The 13,455-nt window shown below is 41.2% G+C and overlaps 1 protein-coding gene across 1 annotated transcript in view; it reads right to left on the bottom strand.

The window, feature by feature from the left end:
* The window catches only part of LOC133664990 (inositol polyphosphate 5-phosphatase K-like), a 102,025-nt gene that overhangs the window by 75,174 nt on the left and 13,396 nt on the right, over positions 1-13,455 (bottom strand). The window contains exons 4-6 of the mRNA XM_062070104.1: positions 4,788-4,979; positions 1,763-1,949; positions 127-316 (exon numbers count right to left, since the gene is read on the bottom strand). The gene's annotated coding sequence lies outside the window, so the exon portion shown is untranslated. The remainder of the gene's footprint in view (positions 1-126; positions 317-1,762; positions 1,950-4,787; positions 4,980-13,455) is intronic.

Here is a 13,455-nt window from a genome sequence, read left to right as displayed (position 1 = left end):
CAGGTGCGACTTATACTACGGTGCGACTTATACTCCGAAAAATACGGTAATTGCGCTCTGGAATAATGTTGTGGATGACATCTGCTGGGTCAAAACGTGGTCCCTTCCTAACAGGTATTTACTTACTTTCTTTTTGGGCCTCTTGCTTCCCCGTCCGGGCGAGGCGTGCGGCCTGTTGCTTCTCCATCTGGGCGAGGATTCCGGCCTGTTGCTTCTCCATCTGGGCGAAGATTCCGGCCTCTTCCTTCTCGTACATGTATGCCTCCATCACTTCCAGATGGCGTGGAGATAACAGGTCCAAGACCTGCTGAATGTCCTGTTCAACACACACACACACACACACACACTGGTTATCATTTGGAATGGGGACCAAGTTTCTGATCATCACTTGTGGGGACCACCCTTTCTACAGATTGTGGAGGCATAAACATTTTTAGGTACAACTGCCCAGTTAGCTCATACACGTCTTTAAATCTCTGGATTGATGAAGTAATGTGCTGATCATTCTTACTGGGGACCCTGGGGAAAAAGTTAATATAGTTCATGGGGACCAAATTTAAATAATTTTGCATAATTCACACAAATTTGTACGTGACTACTGAGGATCATATAAAAATTAAAAAAAGTTCAAATTAAATATGACATGATCCTCAGAATAATTTAAAAGGTTTCCCTTTAGGGGACCTGTTTTTTTGTCCCCATACCGTCAGAGGACCCCTAAAGGTGACTGTATAAACAGAGCGATGTCCCCATTAAGTAAGCATTGCCAGAACACACACACAAACACACAAATCATACTGTAATTTCTGACGTTGAACATGACACTGAGTTTGTGTGTTTTTCTGACACAATATTTAGTCTGTAGAAAATGCCACACATTCTGCTGTGTGTGTGCCTGCTTCCCTTTTTTAAGGAAGACTTTAAACATGTGGAAGTTGTTCAACATGAGTGGAAGACATTCATCAAATGCAGTAGAAAAGGCTAAAAGCTAAATACACAATACTAGAACTCACAATATGACTGAGAAAAAAAAAGGAAACCATTTATTATGACAGACCACCACAAAAAAAAACAATGGAATTTTAGTCTTTTCGCTGAATAAAAAAAATGTACATGAAAAAAGTCAGCTTAGTTTTAAAAGCTCTGACAGTTGTGTACATTTCACGTAAGAGAATATAGGATATACTTTCTGTCAAAAAGTGATGACGTCATTTACATTGAATCCCAAAACATAATACAAACTAAAGTCCCGCCCCCTGACTTCCGCGTATAAGTCCCGCCTTCTAGCATCTGGCTGTGATTTGATAATATATGATTTATATAGATTTCATTTGACAGGTCTTGAACAGATGTGAAAACAATAATCTACATATTTAATTAGAATTGATGGCAGCTATAGTCACTGTGTGTATTGTGGTGCAATGGATGGTGTTGTTATGTTGTACATTCCAACAGGTGTTATGTTGTACATTCCAACAGGTGTTATGTTGTACATTCCAACAGGTGTTATGTTGTACATTCCAACAGGTGTTATGTTGTACAGGGCTTACTCATCTCCTCTTTCTGCTGTAAGAATGGTGAATGATACACTTCACACTCCTGTGGGGAAACTTTGCTTTGATCAGAAAAATAACAGAATAATCCGCAGCTTATTCCAAAATGATTGTGTGTCTGTCTCCTATGTAACTGCACTCTGGAATAATGTTGTGGATGACATCTGCTGGGTCAAAACATGGTCCCTTCCTAACAGGTATTTACTTACTTTCCTTCTGGGCCTCTTGCTTCTCCATCAAGGCGAAGAGTACGGCCTCTTTTAATTCGTCAATCTCCTTCTGGGCCTCTTGCTTCTCCATCTGGGCGATGATTCCGGCCTCTTCCTTCTCATACATGTATGCCTCCATCACTTCCAGATGGCGTGGAGATAACCGGCCCAAGATCTGCTGAATGTCCTGTTCAACACACGCGCGCGCGCACACACACACACACACACACACACACACACACACACACACACACACACACACACACACACACACACACACACACACACACACACACACACACACACACACACACACACACACACACACACACACACACACACACACACACACACACACACACACACACACTATCATTTGGAATGGGGACCAAGTTTTTGATCATCAGTTGTGGGGACCACCCTTTCTACAGGTTGTGGAGGCATAAACATTTTAAGGTAAACATTTTTTAGGTACAACAGCCCAGTTAGCTCATACACGTCTTTAAATCTCTGGATTGATGAAGTAATGTGCTGATCATTCTTACTGGGGACCCTGGGGAAAAAGAGTTAATATGGTTCATGGGGACCAAATTTAAATCATTTTGCATAATTCACACAAATTTGTACGTGACTACTGAGGACCATTTAAAAAAAAAAATAAAAAGTTCAAATTAAATATGACATGATCCTCAGGATCATTTAAAAAAGTTTCCCTTTAGGGCACCTGTTTTTTTGTCCCCATACAGTCAGAGGACCCCTAAAGATGACTGTGTAAACAGAGCGATGTCCCCATTAAGTAAGCATTGCCAGAACACACACACACACACACACATCATACTGTAATTTTCGATGTTGAACATGACACTGAGTTTGTGTGTTTTTCTGACACAATATTTAGTCTGTAAAAAATGCCACACATTCTGCTGTATGTGTGCCTGCTTCCCTTTTTTAAGGAAGACTTTAAACATGTGGAAGTTGTTCAACATGAGTGGAAGACATTCCTCAAATGCAGTAGAAAAGCCAAAAAGCTAAATACACAATACTAGAACTCACAATATGACTGAGAAAAAAAAGGAAACCATTTAGCTATTTTAGAGTGCATTTTAAAATGATCTTACTCGTTTTTAAATCCTTACGTGGTCTTGCCCCACCGTACCTCTCTGAGCTGCTCCACCTCTATGCCCCCACCCGGTCCCTCAGGTCAGCTGATCAGCTGATCCTGGAGGTACCCAAAACAAAGCGCAAGCTCAGAGGGGACAGAGCCTTCTCTGTTGCGGGTCCCAAACTCTGGAACGATCTCCCTCTCCATGTGAGATAGGCCCCTTCTTTGGCTATTTTTAAGACCCTTCTTAAAACCCATTTTTATTCACTGGATTTTAACCCAGCATGAGACTTTAAACTGTTTTTAACTTTTAAACTGTTTTTTATCAAACAAATTGTTCTTAGGGTAATTTATATTTGCTTTTTCAATGTGTATTTTTATTTCTGTTTTAAATGTTATTTTTTAGTCTGTCCTTTGCCTCTATTTCTTTGTGGTGTACAGCCCTTTGTTTTTCAACTGTGCTTGTTTTTAAAGTTGGTATGGTATGGTAATATGACAGGCCACCACAAAAAAAAAAACAACCGAATGGAATTTTAGTCTTTTCACTGAATAAAAAAAATTTACATGAAAAAAGTCAGCTTAGTTTTAAAAGCTCCGACAGTTGTGTCATGTAAGAGAATATAGGATATAATTTCTTTGATGTTATTAAAAAAAAAAATTGTATTAGATCTTTAATCTTCATTTTTAACTGCTTCATGACATAAAACCGAACTATTGAGTTTCCAGTATGAGCTTTTTGAACGATTGTGAGAGGGATGTAGAGAGATGTGAATCTGTATAGCCCTATGATCAGTCAAAGGAGTGGAGAGAATTTGAACAGTAACACTGTTTTGCAGTGATTTAGAAATTAACCACATGTCGATTCTGGATTCTCTTGAGCCTGACTTATTAGACCAGGTAAAGGATGTCTTATCAGGATTTTTATATCTTTAGACATCAATTAGATCAAGCCTTTGCATTAGTAACTTTAGATTTGAGCTGACACTATTTTGAGAGCCTGGTGGCCATCTATCAAGTGAATTGTCAATGACAGTATTGAAGTCACCTCCTACAAGTATATAAGCATTTGGAAATTTGGCAAGCCAGTGTAGAATTCTATTTTCCACCTCATTAAATAAAATAGTATTGTCAGGCACCGAGTTATATCCATAAATGTTAGCAACTATAATGTTAGTTTTCTGAATCTCAAAAACTTGACAAATATAATGGCCATTTTTATCATAGTCACTATGATGCAATAAGAATCCTGTAATATTGTTTTTGAGTGTGCCAACTCCACCAGAACGCTGTGATGCATGAGAGCAAAATATCTCATTACCCCATTGAGATCTCCAAAACTTTACATCATCATTCATACTGTGTGTCTCCTGTAAAAAACATAAATCTGTTTTACATTGTTTAAGAAATAAAAATAAAGCTTTGCGCTTCAAGTTCTGCCTTAACCCCCTGGCTTTGAGAGAAACTTTAGATAAAGACAAAGTTAAATAAGAATGAATTAGAATTAGAAAATGCTTTGAGTTAGAAACAAAGCAACTAAATACTGCGGGAACACCATCATATTAATACTCAGAAAAGGGCAAAAAACTGGCTCGTGCATAAGTTGTAACTCCTCATCTGTCCATCCTCTTTTAACAAAGTAAAGTCAAGAGTAAGTTAAAGTCTGAAAGGTGTATCTTCAGACTGGAAGAGGGATTTCTTTTTTCTCAATAAATGCCCGACCGCCGGCAAAGTAGGCAATTTTCCCTGCCTTGCGAGCTTCATCCTCCAGTGGCCATAACTTCATTCTTGCTTCTCTGTCGACTTTACAAAGATACTCGGCGAAACGCAGCCTGTTGCCTCGCAGGTAAGAGGAATTCTTTGCAGCGGCCCAGACTGCAGCTCTGTGCACCCGGAAGGAAAACTGCAGTAAAACACACCGGTTACCTTTCGGCTTCTTCACTCCAACGCGGTGCACGGTGTCGATAACATTCGGGAGCCGTTCAGCATCAGATGGCAGCAGGGCCTGGCAAACTCGGATCACCTCTTCACGTACATCTCTGTCCTCCACACGCTCGGCCACACCATGCAGTCTCAGGTTCCATCGTCTTGAATATCTCTCCATCTCGGTGATGCGTTCTAGAAGTACATTGATTACCCAAGGCAGTATATTAGGGCCTTTACTGTTCCTAATATACGTAAATGACATGTCATCAGCATGCGACTGTGAATTGTTCCTGTTTGCGGATGACTCGTCCCTGCTGGTATCCGGCAAGGACAAATCACAGGTGGAAAAAATCCTCAGTGCTGAACTCCTTAGTATTTGCACCTGGCTCGCTGACAAACTATCCATACACTTAGGTAAAACGGAATCTATCCTATTTGGGTCCCAAATCAATCTAAAAAAAGTCAGTGACTTCACTATAAAAGTGGGTGACATTGTTATCACCAGGAAATATGAGGTCACCTACCTAGGTTCCATTCTAGAGGCTAATCTTTCCTGTGATAAAATGGCAACAAAGGTCATCAAAAAGGTCAACCAACGAACAAGATTTCTCTATAGAATCTCCTCTCTGGTCAACAAAAGTACCTTGAAGATTCTAGCGGGAACTCTCATTCAACCCTTTTTCGATTACGCTTGCACCTCCTGGTACCCTAGCACCTCCAAAACAATCATCCCAGAACAAGCTAGTCAAATTACTTTTAGACCTGCACCCCAGATCACACCAACCCACTTCTCCAAAGTGGGCTGGCTCAGGGTGGAGGACAGAGTAAAACAACTTGCACTGAGCCTAGTCTATAAAATCTGCTACACCTCCCTGATACCGAAGTACATGTCAAACTACTTCCTTAACGTAAATGACCGCCATAACCACAACACCAGGGGGAGTTCCACAAACCACGTTAAACCCAGATTCCGATCTAACAAAGGTCTTAACTCATTCTCTTTCTATGCCACATCAATATGGAATGCACTCCCAACAGGTGTAAAAGAAAGGGCATTTCTATCCTCCTTCAAAACCGCACTAAAACAACACCTCCAGTCAACCTCAACCCTAAACTAACACGCTCCCCTCCCCCTTCCACATCCCACCTCCCCGGATTGTAAATAACCAAATGTCCATCGATCCATCTTCTTCCGCTTATCCGAGGTTGGGTCGCAGGGGCAGCAGCCTAAGCAGGGAAGCCCAGACTTCCCTCTCCCCAGCCACTTCATCCAGCTCCTCCCGGGGGATCCCAAGGCGTTCCCAGGCCAGCCGGGAGAGATAGTCTTCCCAACGTGTCCTAGGTCTTCCCCGTGGCCTCCTACCGGTCGGACGTGCCCAAAACACTTCCCTAGGGAGGCGTTCGGGTGGTATCCTGACCAGATGCCCGAACCACCTCATCTGGCTCCTCTCGATGTGGAGGAGCAGCGGCTTTACTTTGAGCTCCTCCCGGATGACAGAGCTTCTCACCCTATTTCTAAGGGAGAGCCCCGCCACCCAGCGGAGGAAACTCATTTCGGCTGCTTGTACCCGTGATCTTGTCCTTTCGGTCTTATAACCAAATGTAAATAATCACATGTTTATACTTGTTCTTATGCTTTCTGAACTCACTATGCAGTGTTTCCCATAAACTGCCAAGTAGTGATGGGTTGATGAGGCCTCATGAAACGTTTCGACACATTGCAAAACTGTATTGATACTGTGTCACTAAATACTGACATCTGCTGGACATTAAAAATCCCTACAGGCAACCTATGGACCGACTCAACTGACACTGATTTTATGACCTAGTATATACAATAATATAAACCAAGTCATTGTATTTCATTTAGGATTATTTCATATCTTCATTTAAATAAAAATATATTTTTATCTTTTTTTAGATACAGTCAATAAATAATGTGAACATGTATCGTGACTAGGATGGTAGAAGGTGGGGATTGAACCCCAGTAACCAGCAACCCTTCGATTGCTGTCACGGCCACTCTACCAAGTTCGCCACGCCGTCATTCCTGTACCTTTCTCTAGTAACAGTAGTGATGGGTCCGGCAACACAGATGCATCGGCGCATGCGTCGAGCTCATAGAGCGAAACCCTGTGTCGGTGTGCGTACCGCTTTTAGAAAGTCACGTGACCGATCATGAGCTGCTTTGGTCACGTGACCGATACGCGAACTGTATCGCACTCACTCTGTGCCCTGTGAGCAACGTTCCCTCTAAGGTGTGCGCCTGCGCAATTGCGCAGTGCTCAAGCGTCCTCCGCGCACACTGTGCGTCGCACAGCAAATATATGCCGCGCACCTAATCAAACCCATCTGAATTCTAAACAAAATAAACATTTATTCTGTGTAATTTTGAAATGCAACTTTGAGTGACAGTGACAACAAGCGGCCCTAACGGTGTTCGTCAACACGCATTGCGCCGCTTCCTAATAAACACAGTTTGGCGCGCAGGCGTCAGTGCGATACAGTTCGCGTATCGGTCACGTGACTGGAACAGCTCATGAGCGGTCACGTGACCAGAACAGCTCATGATCGGTCACGTGACCAAAACAGCTCGTGTTCGGTCACGTGACTTTCTAAAAGCGATACGCGCACCGACACAGGGTATCGCTCTATGAGCTCGACGCATGCGCCGATGCATCGGTGTTGCCGGACCCATCACTACTGCCAAGATACCTGTGGCGGTGGGGGCGTAGTCACCATGACATTGAGTAATTTGCATAATGTACTACAATGATATGATTTTCTCTAAAAAAGGCTCAAAAAATGTATACTTACTAATTAATAATAACAGTTTTGTTTTAAACGTCCATCCATCCATCCATTTTACAATATAATTACAACACTTTATATACAGATTTGAACAATAAGTTATTCACTGAAATATATTTATTAATTGTGGTTCTTACAAAAAATATATCTTATAAAATATAAAAGCTAAAATGTCTCTTAAAGCTCTGCCCCTTTAATTAGTGCATACTAAATAATTTAACTTTAGCCTACTACTACAACCATATTATTTACCAGCAACATAAAGTGAAGCAGAGGTGTCCTGCCACAGTCAGTAACAAATAAACAGAAAACAGTAGTGGTCAAATACAAATAAGGCAACAAGAGAAGTATCCTACACTTCTCTTTTGTAAAGTAAATCTGAACAGCCTATATGGGCATCTACATCAACTATATGATTTGCCTGAGAAGCTGGACAGGACAAAAAAACACTTTTTTTTTTTAATTTGATTTGTGGCGGACGTAATTCTTTCGTGGCGGGCCGCCACAAATAAATGAATGTGTGGGAAACACTGCCATGTTCTCTGCTCGCTGTACATATCCTACCAAGTCAGACCTACACTGTTTCAATGTCCATTTCTCTGATGATGCAATTGTTGATGACTGAAGTGCTGATATCAACTAAACCCTGCTCATCCCACCCCCCGGTTTGTAAATATTGTACATAATGTAAATAATTCAATGTATATACTCTGATGATTAACTTGTGGGATGACTATATTATGCTGATAGTATATATTTGTACCATGAATTGATTTGTGGACCCCGGCTTAAACAACTTGAAAAACTTATTGGGGTGTTACCATTTAGTGATCAATTGAACGGAATATGTACTGTACTATCTACTAATAAAAGTTTCAATCAATCAATCAAAGCTTCTTGTATATTGAACTTGATGCAAGTTATTTTATGGTAAATGGGTCGTACTTGTATAGCGCTTTTCTACCTTTTTTTAAGGAACTCAAAGCGCTTTGACACTATTTTCCACATTCACACACTGATGGCGGGAGCTGCCATGCACGGCGCTAACCAGGCCCATCAGGAGCAAAGGTGAAGTGTCTTGCTCAAGGACACAACGGACGTGACTAGGATGGTAGAAGGTGGGGATTGAACCAGCAACCCTCAGATTGCTGGCATGGCCACTCTCCCAACGTCGCTACGCCATCCCTTTTATTTATTATTGAACTTGATGCAAGTTATACCACAGCTGCACAGTTATTTTATTTATTATTGAACTTGATGTTATTTTATGTTATTGCGTTTGAATGTATACAACGTCATGTTACTTGATGTTCACTAAATTTGAAAATGTTAAGCTTGGCATTAGCGTTCTGTTGGGGCGATGGGGGCAGGTGGGACTTGAAAACTCCCCCTTGTCCAAAGTGGGGGATGACAAAAAAAGTTTGAGAACCACTGACTTATAAGATGTCTATGGTTGGTCCCGAACACGTGGTCACTTGGGAGGCTTTAACCAATCAGAGAGTATGGCCAAAGCATCTCTTTGCTGATTGGTCAAAATACCCTCACGTGACCACAAGGCGCCATGTTTGGACTTAATCAATTCATGTTACAAATATAAACTATCAGCATAATACAGTCATCACACAAGTTTATCATCAGAGTATATGTAACTGTGTAGAAAACAGACGTTCATTATGCTTGATTAAATTATGAATGAAGTGTTGCAACAGCGCCTGTTGCTGGCAAAAAGTGGTAAATACGGGAAGTGCTCAGAACTGTGAAGAGTGGACTGAGGCTGAAAGGCACTTGGCTGGTGCATCATGCTGATGTTGGCAAAGATGTTGTCTCCTATCTGTTCAGCTAAAGTTGTGATCATGTCTCCAAAAGCATAAACAGATTTGACTTGCGTGGGCTGACGCACTCCTTGAGTAACTGGCGTAGAGCTAGAGATGGGGGTTAGTAGCGGGTTAAAAACTGGTTGGTCTATCATGAAGCTAGGACTGCTTGACACCAATCTACCCCTCCCCATTCCAAATGTGACACTATGCCCACGACCGGCCATTGCAGGAATTTCAAATACTATATTATTTCACCAACACAACAAAGACAAATCCCCACAAAGGCAGTATAGCAAAACAAGGGCAATAGTGACATAAAAAAAAACTTCACTGTAAAGCCCACCGTAAATATCCCCTGACAAATCAATACATAGCACAGCACTGTAGCGCATACTTGCCAACCCTCCCGGATTTTCCAGGAGACTCCCGAAATTCAGCGCCTCTCCCGAAAACCTCCCGGGACAAATTTTCTCCCGAAATTCAGGCGAAGCTGGAGGCCACGCCCCCTCCAGCTCCATGCAGACCTGAGTCCGCTTTCCCACAATATAAACAGCGTGCCTGCCCAATCACGTTATAACTGTAGAATGATCGAGGGCGAGTTCTTGGTTTCTTATGTGGGTTTATTGTTAGGCAGTTTCATGAACGTCCTCCCAGCGCGATAACAACAGCAGTCACGTTTTCGTCTACCATAAAGCAGTTCGTCTGCCGTAAACAGCAATGTTGTGACACTCTTAAACAGGACAATACTGCCATCTACTGTACATGCATATGTGACAATAACATCTACGGCTTTTAGAGAGTGCAGTGTACAACTGCGCACACAACAAGGAGACGAAGCAGAAGAATGAGGAAAATACAGCCGCGGCGACGAGTAAGATGAAGAAATACGCTTGCAAGTTCCAAGCCGCAGCTGCGATTGGACCTGGATAGCCTCCAGGAAGAAGTAGTGGACTACCAAGTGCTTGGCAGTGAAGATCTTCCTCAGGAAGCAAAGATTGACCGGTTTTGGGCCATGCTAAGGGGAGATGGAAGATACCAGACTCTAGTGCATTTGATGAAAGCACTTTTATGCGTGCCACACAGCAATGCATCATCAGAGAGGGTGTTCAGCATGGTTAGAAAAATAGTGACAGAATAGAACAAGGATGGACAATTCAACCCTTAACTCAACAATGAGTAGATGAGTGTTATGTGTGTGTATACGTGTAAATAAATGAACACTGAAATTCAAGTATTTCTATTATATATATATATATAAATATAATAAAATAAATATATATTTATAGCTAGATTTCACTGAAAGTCAAGTATTTATTTTATATATACAGTATATATATATATATACAGTTATGTTCATAATAATAGCAGTGTGTTTAAAAAGGTGTGTAAACCTCAAAATTATTCAAATAAATTGCATTTTAATGAACACAAATGCATTGGGGACACCGCACATTCTATTTCAAAGCCAGAAAATTGGAAAAAAGTAATTCAACAATAATTTACAGAAAGTCCAGAAATATAAAACAAAAAAATAGCAGTGTTGACATCTTTCTTTATAAAACTCAAATGTACTGTATAAACTAAGAAAGGCTTGCAGATTCAACTTTCCTTAGAATTATTAACTATAATTTAGTTGCATAACCACGGTTTTTGATAACTGCTTCACATCTGTGGCACATGGAGTCGACAGGTATTGCATCCCAGGACAATTGTACTACGTTCCACAATTCCTCTGCATTTTTTGGTTTTGCCTCATGAACAGCATTCTTTATGTCAGCCCACAAGTTTTCAAAGGGATTAAGGTTCGGGGATTGTGCTGGCCACTCCATTACTTGAACTCTGTTTGTCTGGAACCATGATTTTACTCGCTTGCTGGTGTGTTTAGGGTCATTGTCTGGTTGAAACACCCATTTCAAGGGAATTTCCTCTTCAGCATACGGCAACATGACTTCTTCCAGTATTCTGATGTACTAAAACTGATCCATGATCCCTGGTATGCGATAAATAGGACCAACACCATAGTACGAGAAACATCCCCATATCATGATGCTTGCACCACCATGCTTCACGGTGTACTGGGGCTTGAATTCAGTGTTTGCAGGACGTCTGACAAACTGTCTGTGGCCCTTAGACCCAAAAAGAACAATCTTACTCTCACCAGTCCCCACATTTTACGCCATTTCTTTTCAGGCCAGTCAATGTGTTTTTTGGCAAATTGTAACCGCTTCAGCACATGTCTTTTGTTTTTAAACAATGGGACTTTGCGGGGGCTTCTTGCTGCTAGCCTGGCTTCACATAGACGTGGTCTGATTGTTACAGTACTCACAGGCCATCTTAGATCTTCTTTGATCCTCCTGGAGCTGATTATTGGCTGAGCCTTTGCCATTTTGGTTATTCTCCGAGCCATTACAATAGTCGTTTTTTTTTCTTCTTCCTCGTCTTTTTGGTTTTGGCTGCCATTTTAAAGCGTTTGATATCATTTTAGCTGAACAGTAGGGTTGGGTATCGAGTATCGATTGGAACCGGGACTAACTTTCCGATTCTCCCGGAATGGTTAAAAAGTTTAAATTTCGATTCCTATTTTCGATAGCGAGTCCGCCGACCGGAGAAAAAAATAAAAAATAAAAAGATGTCCGCCAAACCAGAAGAAGCCGCTGAGCACCAACGAAGAAGCGCCCACCGCCGGAAGTGTTAGCATAGCCGAGCGAGTCAGTCAAGCTCAAGCATGGATAGCGGGCGTCGGCGGTCGAAAGTGTGGCTTTACTTTACAAAAAAAACTGAAATAACCGCGAAATAACAGAGCTCCATGTCCATCAAGAAACGAGTGGAGAGAGAGCTGCAGATGTACCAGGACGTTCCACCGATACTTATGTCTGACGACCCTGCTGCATGGTGATGGTCTGGTGGAACCAACAAAAGACTTATCCTTTGCTGTCAGATCTAGCTTTCTCCTATTTATGCGTTCAAGCTTCTTCCACACCCAGCGAACGTGTATTTTCCACAGCAGGAGACACTATCTGTCCAGGACGCTCACGCATCCTGCCTGAGAAGGCGGATATGGTCATTTTCCTAAACAAGAACTGTCTCTGATTTTATACTGTACCTGCTGCTAATCTGGACTGGGTTTTGCAAGTTGTTTCTTATTGTTTATTTGCTTTTCTGCACCAGGTTAGCCCATCAGTGGGAGCACGGTAACATTTTTAAGTACCTGCAGCATCATACACTTGTGTGTGTAAATGTGTTTTCATGAGGTTTTCAAAAATAAAGCTCTCTTGAGGAAAGTGTACCCCTGGGAAAATGTATTCATAATTTATAATATTTATATTCAAGTTCATAAATTTGATATTTATATTCTAGTTGAAAACAGCCCTGTGAGGAATTTATAGTAAAGTTCATAAAAAGTTAATAGAATTAAAATTGATGGAGAATGTCAGACTATTTCATTCAGAAAGACTGTAGGTTAGCTAGCTCATTTAAAATATCCTAAACTTTTTTTTGACCCTGCCTCTTAAAAGAATCGGAATCGAGAATCGTCAGGAATCGGAATCGTTCGAATTCAAACGATACTCAACCCCACTGAACAGCCAATCATATTCTGCACTTCCTTATAGGGTTTCCCCTCTTTTATTAAATTCTTAATCAAAGAACGCTCTTCTTCTGAACAGTGTCTTCAACGACCCATTTTACACTGTTTTTCCAAGGACAAATGCACAGCCAGCATATGCAGCGTCAGTTGCCTTGATCCTAAAATATGAGCCACTTGTTTAACTTTTTTTTTTTTTTTACACATAATCAATGATGTCACTTATGGAACGCAGCACTGCTATTTTTTTGAAAACGCCCCTTTCAGTAAATGATTCAGTTTCACAGAATCAGCAGCATGCACATCATTCCTGTTGGGTCTGTTGGTTTTCTATACCTTTACTAAACCTTCTAGAAACTTACTTGCAGTGTAGAAGTTGACATTCTAACAAAAACAGTGATTTATCTTGCTAGTGATGTGGGACTGCTATTATTTTGAACACAACTGTGTATATACA

Source organism: Entelurus aequoreus, linkage group LG14 (genome assembly GCF_033978785.1).
Source record: "Entelurus aequoreus isolate RoL-2023_Sb linkage group LG14, RoL_Eaeq_v1.1, whole genome shotgun sequence".
NCBI lineage: Eukaryota > Metazoa > Chordata > Actinopteri > Syngnathiformes > Syngnathidae > Entelurus > Entelurus aequoreus.
The sequence above is the reverse complement of the archived record's forward strand: the minus strand, read 5'-3'. Positions and strand labels throughout refer to the sequence as shown.